This window comes from Schistocerca americana, chromosome X (assembly GCF_021461395.2).
Source record: "Schistocerca americana isolate TAMUIC-IGC-003095 chromosome X, iqSchAmer2.1, whole genome shotgun sequence".
Taxonomy (NCBI): domain Eukaryota; kingdom Metazoa; phylum Arthropoda; class Insecta; order Orthoptera; family Acrididae; genus Schistocerca; species Schistocerca americana.
This window is the reverse complement of record NC_060130.1, coordinates 341,707,689-341,726,554: the sequence shown is the minus strand read 5'-3', so window position 1 is coordinate 341,726,554 and position 18,866 is coordinate 341,707,689. Positions and strand designations below refer to the sequence as shown.

The 18,866-nt window shown below is 40.1% G+C and overlaps 1 non-coding gene across 1 annotated transcript; it reads left to right on the top strand.

Moving 5' to 3' along the window:
- The first annotated feature begins 14,519 nt into the window (after positions 1-14,519).
- Positions 14,520-14,603, top strand: Trnas-gga. Its single transcript is given in 2 exon segments — positions 14,520-14,559; positions 14,569-14,603. It is a non-coding gene; the product is annotated as a tRNA-Ser (tRNA).
- Positions 14,604-18,866: the final 4,263 nt, after the last annotated feature.

Below are 18,866 nucleotides of genomic sequence, written 5' to 3'. Positions count from 1 at the left end.
AATCCCGCAGTTATAATAGTTGCATTACCTCTTTTAGTGATCGTCGAAGAATTGCGGAGGAAATCGCGAAGAAAATTTTTGACTCGTCAGTGACTTCAACAGTGAAATGCTGATACAGGAACACCATTTATGCTGCACAACGATTTGAAATACATATTGGATGTTATTCGTTAACTCAACAGAATATCATCACATTTTAGGCTTTAAATTGAATATAGTTGAAGTATAGTGAGTTCCTGATGTCAGTTTCATCATACATGACATGCGTATTCTCTACGTTGTTTTCACAACCATAATTCTGAAGCAACGTACTTCATCGCGTAGGTTTCAAGATTGAGATTCGTTTGGTAATTTCATGCGAATGGGAGATTTTTTCGAGGCTACTAATCATCACTGATAAACTTATTCACTGACAAGACGCAATCATGAGGTAGTCCGTAAAACCGAGAGACAAGTAAATTCAATTTACACGAAGTTTCATAATGGCGGCAACTTCTAGTGTGTTGTGTTTACCTTCTGTCATATACCGGCAGCCACTGGCCACTGGAGAAACTTTCTAGTCGTTGGTTTAAACAATCATAGTTGCAGCAAATTCATTATCAATAACATCAACCATTTCAGATAAAACTTCTATTAAATTAATAAAAAATGTCCCAGAATCTTTTAGAAAACCTAAGACAGAAAAAGAAATTTGGAAATAATTAACACAATCCCGCTACCTCTCTCTTTACAGTTCGTGGCACTATCAACTATGCTACAGCTTAAACAGGACATCAGTTCCCAACTTACGATGTGCAGTTTGTAAAAGGGTTAACAACAAATTCAATTATTTAACTGTTACAAACTGCACCGAAAAGTACGCGCTTTTGATAAAACAGCATAGTCCCGAAGCACTGAAATGGTGAATTTCCATAGCACTCAAGTTATAACACGTAAAGCGTCAAGCATAAGAAGCCTGTAACTACCGATATGTAGTTTCCTGTCTTTTTATTATTACAAACCGTACCTAAAACGACGCTTTTTCGAGAGGTCCTCAACACGCTGGTGCTTTGAAACAGCTTATTTCATACCACATACACTATAGTAAAATACCACCAAATGCGGAGATCAGCTCCACAGACTTCATACAATGTGGCGTATCCAAAATTCCGCTTTTGAAGCAAAACCGATGTAGCATATCACTGGCCATGTTCCTCCCCATGAGGAAAGACCAGCAGTGCAGATTTTCCATTTCACCCTTCGCAATGTAGTGGAACGTGGAATTCCATGCAGTGACGTGACCAGCTCCTCATTCTCGAAAATTTTCACATCCTGTGAGAAGATGACTGAAGACTGGGTAATGGATACAACGTCATTTCTCCCAGTATTATACATTTTGTACGACGAATGCGCTGTCTCAGACGTACCACGGTCTACCCGATACTGGGAATAAAGGCACACAGTCTGACCAGCTCCTCGGACATTGGTAAGTGGCGAATCTGTTTCATCCAAACCAAACTAATTAGGATGGCTTAGGAGAAAATTTCAAGAATTTTGTTCCACAGTGTAACACTTACAGACTGGTGTGTCAGTAGCATCTGATAACTGAGCTACGTACTAACAAATTAACGGCAGTGCATCTCCTAACTAAGCCACTTATGCCTCTCGAGTTCAGCACTGCGACTAGCTATTGTAGTCAGTGTGTGATGAGGTGGTCGATTCTAAAGAAGCATGGCTGCATTTATATGAAGTTATATGACCTTTAAACAATCGACATAAAAGTTCTGAAAATACTCATCTGTTACATAAGGGAGCACTGAATGATATGTAAAAAATGCAGTGTGCAATTAGTAGAACACGAATTACTGGATCGAACATTTTCCACTGAACTGTAACTATTGATATGTATTTGAAGAAAATACAGCAACCCTTTTTCGGAGAACCAGCAAGTAACGGCATCTACGATTATTTCATACATGATGTTGCAAGAGCACATATCGCTGGCGCGTCTATGGCAGTATTACGAGATAGCCATTCCATCAAAGTAAGTAAAGACGTATTCAGTAACATCCGCTTCATTTCGATTAAACAGCGGTTGTTTACATGCAGTATAAAGGTAGCAGTGCAACTTTAACACAGCCAGTGCGGAGTCACTCACTCTCACATATATGTAAGCTTTAATCAGGTTTTGGCCGACACGGCAGTCGGCGCATTAGTTCGATAGCAGCTGCGAGCCTTCCCCAGAGATACCGGCAGGATTACTGCTATTATAATAGTCAACGCAGAATCAGCTGTCGCTTCGCTCGTTATACGCAACATCGATATTCGGGAATATGTGATTACACTAAAGGCTGCTTCAGCCTCTATGAATGACGAGAACACGAAAACTGTTCCACTGACAAACGTGAAACTATATCGTCACTTTTTATTATGCGTTGTCCCTGTTAATTTGAAAACTAAGTTAATCAGAGCTTGCTGTTTCACACACTTAAGACAGCACTCCCGATTGTACTGTAAAGTAATCTCATTTTTTAGTTCTTTTTTGCTACAAACGCTTACCACCACCACCACCACCACCGTCAACTGTGCGACTTGTTTCATCACTGAACGAGAATTTGCAGGTGTAAATAAGCCTACGAGTAAAGGAGTAAAGCATTGCGCTGGAATTTTCGTAAATCATACTGGAATATTTCACAAAGTCACTTTGCTGTGTCATGTTATTGCGAAGCACTACCGGCATTAACGAAGTGAGATACGACTATGTCTGCTTTTCAGTGAAGAAGAAGAAGAAGAAGAAGAAGAAGAAGAAGAAGAAGAAGAACAACAACAACAACAATGAGAACAAGAAATGGAGGAAAAGGAGAAAGAAAGAAGCCTGCTGTAGCTGAAAGTGGGACTGGATTTCTTTCGTCAGTCGGTGCGTCGCTCAAACCGAACAAATGTAATCGGTTTAACCAAGGTTCTACTTTCCTTTTTTCGTTTTCCCAACTTTGTATGTTACATTGTTATCCCATCCGTTGCTGATATTTTTCAAAATGCTTTGCTTGATTTGAATTACTGCCTCCAGCGTCAAATTTTATTGAACGTACGAGTACGTGAGCTCTAGTCTTTTACTATTAGATTACCATCCTTCGCCTGTTAGTAAAATGCTAAAAATTAAAAAATCGCTTAGTTTCTACCTTCTAGTAGACAATGGGACATTACTGTTACACGAAACCGAACTGCAGTACACTGAAGCAATAATCAGAAAAATTAGCAAAAAAATGTTCAAATGTGTGTGCAATCATACGGGACTTAACTGCTAAGGTCATCAGTCCCTAAGCTTACACACTACTTAACCTAAATTATCTTAAGGACAAACACACACACACATGCCCGAGGGAGGACTCGAACCTCCGCCGGGACCAGCCGCACAGTCCATGACTGCAGCGCTCAGACCACTCGGCTATACCCGCGCGGCAAAAATTAGCACTTATGCCACCTGTGACTGATGGTGAAACAAATAAGCGATTACACATTCAAGCTGAAGTTACTCCTCGTGCAAAAGAAAGTGCTTCTCGGACAATGCAGAATGCGCTGTCTTGAGGCAAATGCAAGTGGGAGCGTTTTTCCTGCGAGATCTGTCTCGCATTAATCTGCATAGTTTAGACGACTCTCATGAGTGAGTGTGCCGTGTAGTGCCTTGTGTATGAGTATGGAAAACACCGAAAAATCATGGTGAGACCTGACGCCAGCATATGGTCTCTTATTATAGAGACGGTCATCTCAGCCTACAGCCTCGCTAAGTTGCGGCTGCGAGGTGAACTGGGAAACAGCCGGCGATAGATGTCTGCGGCAGCAAGTTTGCGGCTTCCCGACGCCCTCTTACTGCTCAAAAGGCTCCACACTCGAGCACCCGATAGCAGTAGTTCGTCGCCTGGTCGCAGAATCTGTAAGTAGGTAGTACGTCTGTGGTCAAATCACACAAATCAACGATCGATCGCTCGAAGGCAGCAGCAGTCGATCGTCCAGAATTCACACTTAAGGCCTGTTTGCAACTGCTTTGTCTAGTGATTTAGTACTGTTGTGCAACTGTTTCGTTGCCAATGGTCCCGCGAAGTAGGAACTTCATGTTAGAATTTATAGTTATTCACGGAGCATGAACCACTCTGGAAGGCGAAGCTGAAACCGGAGATGCCACATAATAAGAAGAAATACAAAATCATTGACACCCTTAGATTTAGCAGTGATCAACATATTGAAGCGTCTGAGGGAGAACTAGATATCGATATGACGTTCACGTTGACACTAACTATATACCAGGCTTTGGCATGTGATTTTGGATTAAGTATGAAACAACCAGACGCATCATTTATAGTTTTTTTAGCTTTCAAGGAGAATGAGCTAATACCGAGAATTTAATTTTTAGGGCATACCTATTCTATAGCTGTCCTTAGTCCATTGTCATTTCATAGGTTCTTATACTCCTGCATAGTATTTACAACGACAGTTATGAAAACCAGAATTGCTGTTTTTTTGTTTTAGGTCGCAAAAACAACTGCAAGGATAATTTTCCCCTAATCGACAAAGGGAAGGAGCTGAAAAACAAAGACTTCCCTTCGAGAGAGGTCCACAAAATATGCCTAGCGACAGCGGAGGTTCCGAACCAAAGATTAAAGAGTCCTTCGCCATATTGCTACGACGCACAAAAAGTAAAACGCGGTCGACAGCCGTGCGTCGTTCGCTAAAATGCCCGATAACTCAGACGGCAAACAAACATTGGAACGTAAGCGGTTAAAGAAAAGGGCATTGGGTCAGGGAATGGCAAACAGTCTAAGGCTGATGCCAATGAGCACAAAGTGATGGGGGACCACCACGTAACAAATAACGATGGCTAAATAATTAGTGGCCAAAGGCAATCTAGCTAAAATGATATGATCGTGACGAGGGGGCCGAGAGGAGATAAGCTAAGCCACTGGGAGAGGTTTCATTCCCCAGAGCTTGCTCCCGTGAAGAGAAGACCAGTGGTGATCGCGAAGTGACACCATCTGTCGACAGACGTCAATACGGAGACCATCCGAAGGAATCGAAGAGCTAGCAGGCCGAGGTACGACTCTCAACCGACCTAGCGTGAAACGCGCCAGTGGCCAAACGTAGTAAACGGTGGAGGATTGCGTTACGGCGGTGCTAAGATGCGCGGACGTGCAGATGAATAAACGGAACACCCATAGTCTAGTTTTGTAAGGACAAGTGGTCGGTATAAACCGAGGAGGGTTGTCCGATTCACCACCCAGGAAGTACAGTAGCCCCAGCAATTTCGTATTTGAGCGAACGGAAGAGCAACAGGCAGAAGATGTAAAGGCGGTAGGAGGAACATAAAGCGCCGTCAGCAATTCATACAAACCAAAATGCTGCTATTGGTAAATATTTCTATTGTTAGTGAGACTGTAACTTCATTGGGAAAATATTTGTATTGTAACTACAAGATTAATAAACGAAAAAATTGAGGATTTTAAGACGTATTTGCAAAGGCGACTGTAAAGAAGTACAGAACACACTATCAATGAAAAGTGCAACGTATTCAGTAACACAACCTATTATTCCAATAGAATCGATTCCAGACAGGGTGAATAAATTTCAATATTTTTTTTCTTATATTAGTCCACTTACTGTGATCAACCACCACTGTTGGTAAACATCAGTCATTTTTCCGTAGCAGAAATTCACTAAACAGTGGCGTTTGAAGTAAATTACTGGTTTAAATTGTTTGGTATATCGCTCGTGTGTACAGAGGCCGAAGTGAGCGACAGACCGAGGGCGTATGTTGTGCGGGGCCCTGAAGAGTCTTTTACAAACGAGTGCTGTTTACCACAATGCTATGGAAACTGACTTTCTATTAATATTGTCGGAAGGCGCTAAGTTTCCACGGGACAGACTCGTAAAAAGCGGCGTAGATCGAAATGGGATAACTTCACGGGAATAACTGTTTAATTTTATTAGAAATTTGCATCACTTCATGCCAGATTAACGAGGCGCCAAAGCCAGTGTCACCGTATTTCCCTGAAGTTTCCCTTGTCCACTCTTACAACCATGTAAGAATGGCGACGTTTATTTTCCTAACTATATTAGTTTCTCAGCAGTGGAGTGTTAAAATCATTTTCTTCGCTCATCGTCTTATTTAAGACGTCTAGGTTGCACATGATAAACAACTCAGTTACGAAGGTTTGGCAATGTCACTAAATATCGCAGTTACAAAATTTAAACGCAGACTGTAACGTAAAATGATCTTTAATAACTTGCTTAGAAAAAGTGTGTCATTTTATCGAAATATGCGATTATTATTTCTTATTCGCCGAAGCAATCGCCCACCAAGTTTCAGCTTGGGATCATTACGCAAATCACAATAATATTTTATTTTCTCTTGCCCCTAGTTTGTAAACAATGGCTTTATTATTTTTAAGAAGCAAGTAAAAGGGACAGTACCTATATTTGAAGGAGTAAATGTGTTACTGTTATTTTCAACTCAGATAGTGGTTACAAGGAAGCCAAAGTATATTCAAAAAATATCGGTAATTTTTATAACTTGCAAGAAATTTTATTACTTTCTCCAAGTCAGTGTAACCCCCTACAACATACTTCCCATTAGATATGGCACACTTCTTTCAGCGCCATTTCCAACTCCTGGAACACTACCGCAACTTTGTCTTGAGATGCCTCTTAGCTCTTTCAACGATGCGTTTTTAATCTCATCTATGTGAGACACGTAGTTACTTCCGTGCTATTTAAGTAACTTATCACTTAAAGCAGAACAAACAAAGCAAAAACGCTCTCTACATCGCAAGCACAAAGCTTGAGCCCCACAGAACGCGAGACGCCGTATATTATTTGTCGTATTCACTGGAAGCCTACGATTGGTCGGTTTTATGTTCTACCTTACGTCCCATTAAAACACGCTGTTTCTGAACACTAACACATTGAATGTCTCGATAACGAATCATTGCAATAAAACGACAGGGAACATTATGTTGGTGGTTGAAGAACTTTTGTACTGGTTATTTATCACGTTATAACTCGCGTGTTTTGAGTGTAAGCCGTTTTAAGGCAACGACATCTCGACGATCCATGAAAAGCTTGTTCTTGTTAGGATTTGTTATTAGTAAATGAGCTGACGACAATGTGTCTTTGGAAAAACAGACATAATGTCTTATGGGATAACAGCAATCAGTGATTTTATAATGTTACTTTAAATCCGTCTTGATTGCAAACTTTTTTATTATTCATATGACCGGTTTCGGTTCATTCAGAACCATCTTCAGATCTGTAAAAATAATTATACTAATTTACTATTTCACGAAAGCAAATCCTTTTCATCCTATCTTATCAACATCAAATGTACCAGAACGTACCTGATATTTAAGTTACAGGAGTAACCCGTCCAATTCAGCAACTTTCACATGCTACGTCACATAAAATTGGTTGGCAGAGTGCACGTCATTTATATTAATTATGACACTATTACCGACAGCTGGCGTCTGGTACATTTGTTATATTCCATTTGCACATACTGTATTCAGTAGATCTTTTTTATATTAAAAATATTTAATTAAAATATGTAGATGACAAAGCTAAAATCTGTACTTGTCAGGATTAAAAAACAGTAAAATTATCATTTTTATACGATCTAACAGGCATAGGGCGATTTATATATCTATGGTGCTGGTGTGAACTTGTTTTCTTCTACGGTCTGCTTCCGTGGTTCCCGCCACTTTGGTGTTGTGCCGCGGTCCGCTCAGTCGTCTGCTGTCCATCGCCGCGGGCAAGAGGGCCGCACAGGAGGGCCCCGTCAACGACGCCAGGCGTTGCACGCGTCTTCCGGCTTCTCCACCGCGCACCATCTCTCATCCCTCGGCCTGGATCTCCATACACAACAGTTGTCATCTTAGTAGGTCGTCATAAATGCTAAAATAGGCGTTATGATTGAATTCGCTTTGTTCGTTGAGGATTAAATCCGGATCTTCATTTTTGTTGGTGTATATTTCGATCTCTTCTAAAATGTTAAGGAACCGTCCCTTGTGAGCTCTATGCAGGATGTCTAAGTTGTTTTCAATATTCGTCACTGAGTGCTTTGTCGCAGCCATATGCGCCCCAAAAGCTGTTTTGTTTTGAGAGTAGGTGTGCTCCCTGAGTCTGGTTTCAAAGTTCCTACCAGTCTGCCCTATATATTGTTTACAGCAGTCATTACATTTGATTTTATATACACCTGAATCCTGAAATTTATTCCTACTATTACATATTCTATGCCGGAGCTTCAATTTTAACGTGTTATTTGTTCGGAACCCTATTTTAACGTCGGATTTACGAAAGCATCTTTCAATTTTGTCTGCAATTCTTCCATTGTAAGTGAGAGCTACATATTTTTTCTTGTTGTTCCTCTGTTTTTGCAAAGTTTGTGCCACGTCAGGCTTCGGGATACATTACGAAGTTCTTACGTATTAGGACAAAGATAATGAAAGAAAACTTGAAAATAAAATTTAACAAAACATGCTTAGACGCAGGGATTACTCCTAACTACGCAAAAGTAAAAATCAGGAATATGTCAAACATAGCACAAATAGTAAAACGTAAAAGTGAAGTATTATGGATTAAAACTCAAATTCGAGAAGCATATAAAATGAAAGACAAGTTAAATAGAGAAGCTTTTAATCTTCACTTGATTTTAGGTGACATTCTATCTCCATTACAGTTCACATACGTAAGCAGAGAGATTGAAAATAGAATTGGCAGGGAGCGAGAATTAACTTTAAACAGACATCAGAAGAAGCTTTTTAACCTAGGTGTAGATTTTAATACTGATAACGAAACGGCGTATAAAAAGTTGCATACTTTTTGTGAGAGGGTCGTGAACTTAACTGAGATAGAATTAACAAAAGATGAGCAGAATCTTTTAAATAAAGGCCTGCAATATAACCTAAATCCCGCAATTAACTCAAATACAATAAAAAAGACTGTCGCAGAAGTGAAAATTGCATGTGATATCGCAAATATGAATAGATACGAACAGACAAACACGGCAATTAAAGTAAAGAAGTCGATTATAGATGAAATGCACTCTGCTCACAAGAACAGAAACGAACTACTAACTCTTAAGGGCTTGAATAAGAAGTTAGAATCACGTAAGGCTATCGTCACAAAGGCAGATAAGGGCGGCACTATGGTTTTAATACACGATACAGACTATATAGACTATATAGAGAAAACTGAAAAGTTCTTTATGGAAAACGGAATAGTAGAAGTCAAGAAAGATCCAACCAAGAAATTTCAAACAGAAATAAGGAAACAAATAGATAACAGTGTGTTTCTATTCACAGAGGAGGAAAAGTTTAAACTGAAAGTAATGAATCCGCGAATCCCCTAATTACGATCACAAATAAAGCTCCATAAAGTTGAAAAATCGATTCGCCCAATCGTTAGTAACACCAGCAGCCCAAGTTATAAATTAAATAAAGAGCTAAATAACAGATTGAAGCGGCATATACATATCGTCGGACTTTCAACATTAGCAACAGCTACGAATTTGCCGAGCAAATTAAAGACGTACTTATACCTCAGAATGCGTCACTAGCTTCATTGGATGTCACCAATCTGTACACAAACATTCCCGTAAAAGAAACGATTGAGATCATTAAGAACAATCTCCTCACTCATGGTAAATTGGCACTGGGGGAAGTGATTGAACTAGTGGAAATGTTGGAACATGTCTTGTCGTTCAATTACTTTACTTTCAATGGTAAAATTTATCAACAGAAAGACGGGCTGGCAATGGGGAACAGTTTAGCTGGGACGCTGGCTGACATTTTTGTAAATCACTTAGAAAACAAATTCTTTGATGAAAATCCTAATATCGCTGAGAAAATTGTATATTACAGGAGATATGTGGACGACTCCATTTTATTATACAAAGGAGATAAAAATGATATCGAAAACTTAGCACAAAAAATGAGCTCTCAACACCCGAAAATTAGATTCACCATGGAATTTGAAGAAAACAACCGTATAGATTACTTAGATTTAACACTAATAAATAAAAATGGGAAGCATGAATTTAGCATATTCAGAAAACCTACGTGTACAGATCTAGTTATCAACGAGCGCTCTTGTCACCCACCGCGATACAAATGGGCATATTTTACTTCGATGGTATACAGGCTACTAAGATTGCCACTAAGCCAACACGAAGTAGAAAAGGAGTTAAGTATTTTAAAACAAGTGGCCGTAGCGAACGGATATACGTGTAAGCAGGTGATGAATATTTATAGGAAGATAAAGAAGAGGCAAATGGAACAAACAGAAGGAAGGCAAGTAGCAGTTAAGAGGAACAACAAGAAAAAATATGTAGCTCTCACTTACAATGGAAGAATTGCAGACAAAATTGAAAGATGCTTTCGTAAATCCGACGTTAAAATAGGGTTCCGAACAAATAACACGTTAAAATTGAAGCTTCGGCATAGAATATGTAATAGTAGGAATAAATTTCAGGATTCAGGTGTATATAAAATCAAATGTAATGACTGCTGTAAACAATATATAGGGCAGACTGGTAGGAACTTTGAAACCAGATTCAGGGAGCACACCTACTCTCAAAACAGCTTTTGGGGCGCATATGGCTGCGACAAAGCACTCAGTGACGAATATTGAAAACAACTTAGACATCCTGCATAGAGCTCACAAGGGACGGTTCCTTAACATTTTAGAAGAGATCGAAATATACACCCACAAAAATGAAGATCCGGATTTAATCCTCAACGAACAAAGCGAATTCAATCATAACGCCTATTTTAGCATTTATGACGACCTACTAAGATGACAACTGTTGTGTATGGAGATCCAGGCCGAGGGATGAGAGATGGTGCGCGGTGGAGAAGCCGGAAGACGCGTGCAACGCCTGGCGTCGTTGACGAGCCCCTCCTGTGCGGCCCTCTTGCCCGCGGCGATGGACAGCAGACGACTGAGCGGACCGCGGCACAACACCAAAGTGGCGGGAACCACGGAAGCAGACCGTAGAAGAAAACAAGTTCACACCAGCACCATAGATATATAAATCGCCCTATGCCTGTTAGATCGTATAAAAATGATAATTTTACTGTTTTTTAATCCTGACAAGTACAGATTTTAGCTTTGACATCTACATATTTTAATTAAATATTTTTAATATAAAAAAGATCTACTGAATACAGTATGTGCAAATGGAATGTAACAAATGTACCAGACGCCACCTGTCGGTAATAGTGTCATAATTAATATAAATGACGTGCACTCTGCCAACCAATTTTATGTGACGTAGCATGTGAAAGTTGCTGAATTGGACGGGTTACTCCTGTAACTTAAATATCAGGTACGTTCTGGTACATTTGATGTTGATAAGATAGGATGAAAAGGATTTGCTTTCGTGAAATAGTAAATTAGTATAATTATTTTTACAGATCTGAAGATGGTTCTGAATGAACCGAAACCGGTCATATGAATAATAAAAAAGTTTGCAATCAAGACGGATTTAAAGTAACATTAGACAATGTGTCTCATGACGTTTGATATCCCGTCTGCGTGCACGTCAATGTTAGCTGCCTTGTCCGTGTGCTGACGGCTTTAGTGTCGACGTATCTGTGAACCAATTTTTCTATCGCATGCTGTGTCACGTTTCAGTAGTTCTGCATAGTCTGACTTCACTAAGCAGCATCTAAGCAACTTGCGTTCGCCGCCGTTTCTGTTCGGAACTCAACTAGTTTGGAACAAATATTGTCGTCATACGTTTCATACTCAAATCATCCCAAAACAAATTCGCAGCGCGAGCTAAGTTATATGCTAATATCAATCACGAATTGTGAAAGTGGGATTCGGCTATCGTTCATAATGATTTCCTTCACTTTTTCTACGATTTCGTCGGCTGATGATATGGTGGGGCGTTCAGGACGCTTGTCTTCTTAAGCATTCTCATAGTTTTCTTCAACATGCTAACATCACTTGTAAACCATTGTTTTACTAATAGCATAGTAACAAAACGAATGTTTAACTTTTCTGTAACTTCGCTGCACGTTATTTAGTTCTTACAGCGAAATTTAACACCAATTATCTGACCTATTTTTATACAAAATAATCGCTGATTCTACCAAATACATACGTAACGTTTCCGAAAGCTGGCAACATATTGAACACTGTACAGGTACGTTTCAGGCATGTTTACCAACACAACGAAAAAAAATCGCGCGAATCTGATTAACACCACACACGAAATTACAGAATTCCAGTTAGTTCTTCAACAGAATTGCGGTCTCATGGGTTACCTTCAGTACAAGTGAGAGGCATGCAATTCTTCACTCTAAGTCAGATCTTTAGTAATACTATTTATTTAACTGAACTGTCTTTGAACTACTTTATAAATCTAGTATCAGTATGATTATAACAAGCAAAGCTTTTGCTTCTAGGCATGATCTCAACGAACTGTAGGGAAGCAGCCTACTCACGCTGTAGTAAATTCACATCAGTTTCCATTGTGTGCCAGCCAGTCTGCTGTAACTAGCTCTGACGTCATAAATGTTGCGCAATACCTTAAAAATCAAGCAAATGACCTAAAACTTTTCTAGCATGTCAGGAATAATACTAAATTAATGTGTGTTAAATATCAGTTCGATAACTTCAGCCATTTTCGAAATTTGGACGTTTTTCTGAAAAAATCATTGGCGCAACAGGAAAGAGCTAGAGACTTCAAAATTTATATTTAGATTCATCTTTCATAATGATTTAATAAAAACAGTACTTTGGATTTCACAAATTAAGATTTTAGTGGAAATTCATGATTTTCTGGTTTTCGTCTCAAAACTGAAGGAAGCAAGATAGATTAAGTAGGCTAATAAATAAGGTTAGGATGTTTAGATTTAAATAGGTTGGAGGTCCGCTATGACTGTGAAGATGTGAAAAGTTTCTTTTGAATGCCTATAAAATTATAGCGATAGCGGATCTCAAAAGGGCCAGTTCAGAGCTCATCTACTGCGTGCAGTGTAATTTAATTAATTCTCTCGCCCAAAATATTTAACTTAGCCACGTCAAAATTTTATTATCAATACTTACCTGCGTGCTGAATGCACGTTTAAATTAAGAGCTTCATCGGCCATCAGCAAAAGAAGGTATAAATTATTATGTAACTTGAAGTGGTGCGTTACTAGCCCAGCGGCTAGTCGGGAGAGCCGATTTGATCAGGCGTTCCCTTAGCCGTCCGCACCGCGGCTTTATATATAAGAACGCTGCGCGAGGAAGCAAGGCCCCAGTTCTCTCCAGACGCTGAATAAAACGTCATCTGTGTCGGGAGTCGCGTCGCATCGGTATCACTGCTACAAACAGCCTCGGGTGCCGTATTAAGTTACTAGAGATACGCGGAACCATGAAAACATTTCAAGTTAAGTTTTAATTCTGGGATGATTTTCATTATCTAGCTTCAGTTTGCGTATTGTCGTATTTTCACGTGCCGTCGCGGGACAGACATTCTACCAAATATTTAGCGTGGCGTTTGATGAAATATTTTCATCAAATTATGGCGAGCATTCTTTTTAACATTTTATTCGGACATTTATAGTTGCATCAGCGCATTAGACTCTGAACTGCTCTGTTAGTTAGGTTGTAGGGATACTTGTGTTTTTAATCAGTGAATTTCAGAATATACTCAACTATTTTGGAAAATCGTTTTTGATTAGAAATCCCGGACAATCTCCTAATTCCTCAGAGCTGTAAGCCGCAGCTGTAATGGTATTCTCAGATGAAGTGGGCACTAGGATCTCTAATTACTGGCTCCACGTTTTGTTAAATCACTTTCTGGGTGCTAAAAAGTAAATAGAGAGCCAGTGTTGAGAACGGCGAAAGACAGCATTAACAACATTATAAAAGCCAGAAACTGATTCAACATGCAAGCATTGTTACAGCAAATTAATTTTTACAAATTATTCGCCGCCCCACAGAACGAAGAGAAGTGTTAAGAAACACAGCCACATCAGATAATAGCCAGGGGGCAAGATAATGAAAAGACCAAAATATTACGATAATGAAATAATGTATTAATTAAAAGTGTAATTATCACGCGTGCAGTTTTCGCTGTAGGTCATTCGTCGTCATATTTTGCCGCTTTCCCTTCCACTAGAAGTATGCTCGAGTCGCCTCGCTCATGAGCTCCAGACTCGAGTGTCGCGGTACCCCCACTCCTGAGTAGCGCCCACGGTCACTAACGAGCGAGATTATTGCGCGTGCTTACCGCCTCCACATCCTATCCTTTACCATCTCCTCTTTAATAGTAACAAGGGGATCCGACGAGCTTTAAGTCGTCATCCGACGGCCGAATCACAGGTCATCAGTTAGTAACACAGAGAGGTGATTCGAGGGGCAGTGGTGGGTTTAAACACATGGGACAAGTTGATACTGAAAATCTTGGACACTAACTTGCTCCTGTCTATTCTTGTAAGTCCAGTGACTAAACACTCCTCCACAGACAGGGTTACACGGAGTTTCTCTCATTAGAGCCGGCCCGTGTGGCCGAGCGGTTAAAGGCGCTTCAGTCTGGAACCACGTGACCGCTACGGTCGCAGGTTCGAATCCTGCCTCGGGCATGGATGTGTGTTATGTCCTTAGGTTAGTTAGGTTTAATTAGTTCTAAGTTCTAGGCGACTGATGACCTCAGAAGTTAAGTCGCATAGTACTCAGAGCCATTTTTTTTTTTTTTTTTTTTCTCTCAGAGCTCCACGTGACTGGCGAGCCTAAGTTACCTTTACTCATGAGGAAGGTAGATCCAAACTACCATAGTTACATTACAGCTATACTAATTCTATTGTGTGTGACTGTAAAATTATACACGTGGGAGAGGATGTTGAAAACAGTACTTTGAGGTAAGGCAGTAATAGTCGAAATTAATATTTGGTTTGTTACTGACAAACATCTTACACCACATAGTAACACCCCGATACGGAAGATATTAGTGGGCGAGCAATTTCACGCCGGTAATAGACAGTGTGTTCATTACTGTATATGCGTTGGGAAGCTTTATTTTATTTTCAAGCACTTTGGTGAGTAACGCTCAAGTTAATTAACCAATAAAGCATATAATACGAACAGAGACATATTGAACTGTGTGTGTTAGCTGATGGGTATGTGGTTGTACATAGTTACCACCATACAGAAGTTACACAGCATTATTCGATGCGAAATGTATAGAAAAAAAGCATGAACATTGCACGGAACATGGCTATTACGAATACGATCTCCTAGTTACTAATTCAGATTTTCTTTAAGCTCAACTCGCAATATTTTGCTAGTCTCTTGTGCTTGTGTAATGACCTATGATAACGTCTGATACATTATCGACGCAATGTTATAAACGCTGCAGTTCGCTTCGCAGGTATTAGCACTTCAACGCAACCAATGGCCGGCATGTCTTACTAGCCTGACGGCGTTGGAGCTGTGTGTTACGTTAAAAATAGACGGTAACATTGTCTTTCCCGCGTGGGCCACGACAGGTAAACAACTGTTAATTTATATTTTGATTTATCAACAGCAGCTTTGTTGGAATACACTTAAAAATTTTGTTTTCGTTTTTCATGTGGATTTAATGAGATATGCACAATCGTTCTCTGTTTACGTGAAGCTTCGCAGTGCTGTTCGTCGCTTTGTTTTAGCCGATGGCCAGAGACCCCGGGAAGATGGGATCCGCTTCTTCAACAGCCCCGTTGCGCTTTATAGCCCTGTCCACCAAGACCAAGAAATGTCAACTGGTGTTAAAAATTCGTGCAGCCGCTAATTTTTGTACAGTGGTATGTGGGTGGGCCATGAACATACAAAAATCCTGACCTTGGGGTGTGAGCGTTATGGCGCAGGAACTTTTTAAGGTAACTTTCCTACGTTTTTCTTGAGTAACACACATCAAAGCTTCTAGTAAAAATGTTTCTCTGTACAAAATTAAGCTATATTAAATTTCCTACTATAAAGTTTGCTATTCATTTTTTCTCTTAGACAAAGTTTCCGCATTGCAGGGGATGGAAAAAATATCAGATTATAAAGTTACAGGTTAAACAGTACAAATGATGTGTATCTTCTAGTGAAATGGGTGAGAAACAAATATTAAATGTGCATACCCCGTCGAAGTGCACTTGAGCCTTATTAAGGGGGTAAATTGTGTGTCGGTTGCGGAACAGGATGGATGAGGCCAAAGGGGGGGGGGGGGGGGAGGGGGGGGGGGGGGGGAGGGGGAGGAGGGGGGGAGGTGGAGGAGGGGGGGGGGGGGAGAGAAGACAGAAACATGAGAAAGACAGATCGTCTAATTGTGGTTATGCACTTCCCCGCCCCATCGGTGTGCAAACTGCATAAAGCAGGTGATTCTCCACTTCGTCGACCACACTACGTCACAAGAATCAACCACACGTTGTTTCACGAAGATATACCACTCCTCCACGCCGCACTTTATGTATCACTAGTCATGCAGTGTGCCGACGTGCTCGTGGGCGAGAGGAGATGCTTGTTTTCCACAATATGTGGTAACTTTGCATGGAATGCAGATATGCGTTGCTAGTAATGCTAATGCAAGAAAAGCACATGGACAGAATCTACATGAATATGTGCACACTGTTGTACACTGCTACAGGGGATATTAATTCTCGTTCTTCCCGTATGGCAGCTGCTGTGTTCTTCCAGCAAAGAGAACTTCCTCCACCATGAGCTCTGCTCGCTTTTCGGTTTACAGTGGAACTATATCACCTCAGTATTTTCATTCGAATTCTCTTATGTGAGTAGACATAGTAGATTCACTGAGCTCCCGTTTGTATAGCGGTGTCAGTTTATTAAACGAGTATTTATTTGCAGTTGTGAAGTGAGATATTACGCAAGAAGACACAAAAGCGTGAGCTGTTAACTGTCTACCACACTGAAGAGCCTGCCATAAATCTAACATCCCGTCAATATGTATTAGACAATTCAGATTTCACTATCTCCACTATGAATGTCTGGAGTACTTTTCACAGCATGTGGTGTATCGAATGTATCATCCCAACCTAACGCCTCCCAATATATGAAGAGATCCAGGGGCTTAAACTGCATCCCTCTGCAACAGAGGTAGGTCACCAACGTGCTATAGAACTTCAGATATTTCAACGTAAGTCAAGCAATGCATTGCAGCAGATTCCTGTTCTACACTTGACCATGATCAGTCCAATTCCAGAAGACATATCCAGCGAAACCTTGCAATATACTCTGTCGATGCGGCTCCACTCAACACAACCTACTCTAAACGTGCCAGCGGTTGCTTCATGGAAGAGATTTATACAGTCTATAAGTGACACAATTAATGGCGAGTAACTTTCTAGCCACTTATTAATTCAGCACCAAGTGACTAATACACAATTACACGTGTTTACAATACGCTGTAGACGACAGATGGCAGCAAGGTGCCCCACTTACCAATCCAATCCCTTTTCCGCGAACACTTCACAGATCACTGGCAACATGACTCAATCAGTTACGGGAACTTTACATTAAGGCTCACTGTGGAACAGCAAATAAGTACTTATTTAACAAACAGAAATCAACTTCACTATATAATACCGGGGAAGGACACACTATAAACTGGAAAGAAAGCAGCGTTTGTGGTGCCGAAGTCGCCTTTTGCGGGACAGGATAGCTAAGAATCAATTTCCCCTTTCGCAGTGTACAACAGTGTGCAGATATTTACATACATTCTGTTCATATGCGTTTCTTACGTTAGTATCGAATATCTGTACTCGATGTAGCGTTATCACGCTTTCTGGAGAATAAACACCCTCATAACATGTCTGCGCACTGCGTCGGCAGTAACTGATAAAGCGGGCTGTGGTATAACTTTGCGGAACACGCTAAAGTTGGTTATTGGGATGTATAGGTACTCGTCTGTTCACTCCTCAATTTGCGGACCTAATGAGAAGGGAAGTGTATGACCACCATCTGGCGACCTACCTCCTCCTGTCAAGCATCTATATTTAACTCCTCTCCCTCCCACCACTCCGTCACATCCCCGGAACACCATTTGCCCCTATTACTGTTCTACTGCACGTAGACGTGGTATACGCTTTTACTGTATGTTACTAACCCATTTCGTTTGTCCATAACATTAATTTTATACCATTAAAATATTTTTAATGATCTGCGGTTGTTCTGTCCCCTGCAACGTGAAACTATTAGCCCTAGAGGAAAAAACAAGTACGACCTTTTTGTAGAAAATTTCATGTAGTTCAATTTTGAACTGGAAATATTATTCGCTACAAGCTGTGGTGTTCGATTTATTCAAGAAAACTACACCTCACTCGTCAGAATTTTTTAGGGTGTTGTTCATGGTGCTTTCCCCTACCACAATACAGATATTTCCGACTTAACTAATTCTCTCTCATTGTTTTCCTCCCCAAATAATAATAATTAGAAGTAAGTAACAAAAACACTGTAAGTGAGCGGTATTTGAACCTCACTGACGATGGACATAGTCAATATTGTATGAAAATGTTCTGTGTGTTAGTAAGTAGAAGAAAGTTTGCATTTAATAACCAGTGATGCGAGAAAATTTATAGAAATAAATATTAAAAAAGATTCTAAGTGATAAGATTTGCATTACTAGATATCGTGTTATTTTAATTCCACAGAATGGAACAATATTAAACGCATATATTTTTCAGAAATTCAGCCTAACATCAAGTACATCGTCATAGAACGGTTGTCATAGTGACACACTAACTGAAGATTCACATTAACTAACAATAATTCGCCTTCAAACATTCTCATGTTTTCTACATTGAATCATTCTAAGGACCTTCCTACAACCATAAAATACTTCAGAACTAGAGTAAATACAATATTACTAA